This window comes from Manacus vitellinus, unplaced genomic scaffold, assembly GCF_001715985.3.
Source record: "Manacus vitellinus isolate BGI_N305 unplaced genomic scaffold, ASM171598v3 scaffold_81_pilon, whole genome shotgun sequence".
NCBI lineage: Eukaryota > Metazoa > Chordata > Aves > Passeriformes > Pipridae > Manacus > Manacus vitellinus.
The window spans coordinates 391201-393749 of record NW_021940822.1 but is presented as its reverse complement, the minus strand read 5'-3'; positions in this window follow the sequence as shown (position 1 = coordinate 393749).

The window sequence follows — 2549 nt, the reverse complement described above, 5'->3', positions numbered from 1 at the left end:
TCTGGCTGCCTCTGGCAACCTCCTCCCCGCACCACCCCAGCCCTTCCCAGTGCTTTTGACAGCAGTGTCCTTCAACCTGAAACATGCCACAAATAAAAGGAGGAAAAGAAAAAAAAAAGGGGTGCGTTTCTGGATGGGACAGGAAATTTTTTAACACTCAAAACCCTTGAAGGGATTCAATAATCCAGGACCATGGTGTATCCTGCTCCAGTAATTTATTTCTCTGACCATGTGTTTCTTATGGTTGCTAGACATAAAAACTGAGCAGTGTTTTGTGCAGCACTGTTGTGCGACTACAGTCAAAACTGGGGCTTTCACACCAGGACTGAGACACCTCGGTGTGCTTTGTGTACCTGAGACATTTATGCTGCTTGTGTCTATGATGATGTGGCACCTGCACAACTGAGCAGGGACTGTGTTCTGGCTCTGGCAAGAGTGTTTTAATGATCTCAGCAACTGTTTCATTTGGGGTATTAGGCATGGGGTTAAAATGTCCAGTCACCTGCAAGCTGGAGGTGGACTTCTGGGCGTTTGTTTCCCAAACAGACCTGTTTCCTGGTTTGCTGTAGCCAGTTTTGTCTGGCTGGTGGGGGACAGGAGGGGTGACACAGCAGAACTAGTGACCCTTGCTGCAGGGGGTATTGGGTCATCTTGTCCTTGTGCCACCACTGGAACAGGTTTGTGTCTACATGGTGCTGCTTCCTTCAAGAAACATGTTTTCCAAAGGATCTGACCTCTATGGGGTATACCAGTGTCTAGATGGGGAGCACATTGCTGTTAGCCAGCCATGGAGTAATGTGATCCCACGCCTGGAAACCAAAGCTAGGAAAAAAACCCTTGTGTGTCTTCAGCAGATGCTGTAGGAGCAGCCATGGTGGCGGATTTTGCCCAACACAATATCAGGATGGGATGTTGGTCTTCAGCAATGTACTGCAGCTGTGGGGCAAATGAATGGACAAGGGGCAGCTTTGTGGCTGGGGTGTCGTGCAGGATGGCAGATGGCATGGTCTTGGGGTTTTTGTAAGGAGGAAAAGCATCCTGGAGCCAGGATTAGTAAGCAGCATCTCTCCCCTCTCTCTCTTCTGGGCTGTCTGACTGTGGCAGGGGCACCCACCCTCTCCCTTCCCACCCAGCCTGTGGCACAGCAGAGGTGTAGGGCCTGAAGAAGGTGCTGTGGAGTGCCTGGTCCCCAGAGCGCTGTCACTGCAGAAGCATCACGTTTAGCTTGTCATTAATCATTGTGTTCTGCAGTGATAATGGCCCATCTGAGCCAGGAAAGATAATAGCAATAAACAGACATCCCTAATTCCAATTGTAGCTGCTGAAAATTGGTTGTTGCCTCTTGCTGAGGGATAAAAATGTAACTGAGTCTTGATTGAAAAATTCTGGGGAAGCTGCCTTATCTTACTGCTTTGCCAGATTAAAAAAAAAGCCTCATACATAAAAATAGACAAAATGAATGGAGAATTTACAAACATCTATATTTTGTGTTAGGAATTGTGATAAAATTAGGAAAACAGCTGAAGACACTGATTTATACAACTGTGACTATTTCAGGCAATGAAGGTTTACATATCACAGTTTAACAAGATAAAAGGTCTCCCACGAAATACATAGATGACAGACAACTCATCTGAATTTGATATAACACAGCATCAAGTACAAATGTAATGTGATGAACAGTGCCAGGTCATTCCCCAGTTAGGTAACATACAACCTCTTGAATAAGGCAATTCAAATATAACTCTTAATTCAAATCACAACATACCCAGGCAGCATGCAGGGAAAAGTAATTTATTTTGTACATTGGAATGACACAACTTGCAACATGTTTCCATTTTATGTAGTTAGAGCAACAGGATATAAACCATTCAAATTATATATATATATTTATATATATATCTCAAGTCAACAGTTGTCTTTACTGGAATAAAGATTATCTGTTTTTGGTAAAAATAAAACTATTTGAATTCACTAATTAACAAAATGCACAGTGATCAGAAACCCAATTCTTCTCACTATTGTCTTCCCTGGCTTGCTCGCATTTCCCCGTGATGCAGCAGCTGCACAACCCCGGATTCAGAGAGTTCCTTGCACAGAGGAACAAAGATTCACTGGCACGTGGATCCCACTGCTGCAGAGTGTGCCACCCACACCTGATGGACAGCAGTGCTCCCATCACACCCATATGCACCCCATGGCTTGGAAACTGCTTTTCCCATTTCTGATTCTGGGCACCTGCCCAATAAAGCACTTACACATGTGCCTGACCTCTGGGGAGTCAGAAGTTGAATTGCATGTGGAAACACATTCACTGGAACGGGCCTTTCATTCCTTTATTGCCAACTAATTCCTCCAGACCTTCGTGACCAAGATTCGAGAAACTGTAAATCTGCTCAGAAACAAAAAAAAATCTGAGCCAAAAATCTCTTTGATATGGTGGTGCCTAATGTGGCTGAGGATGTATTTCCACTGCAACAGACTTGGGGATCACATAAGGTAATGAAGGCTTTTTCTAGTATCGAAAAGTTCTTTCAAAAGGGAGAAAT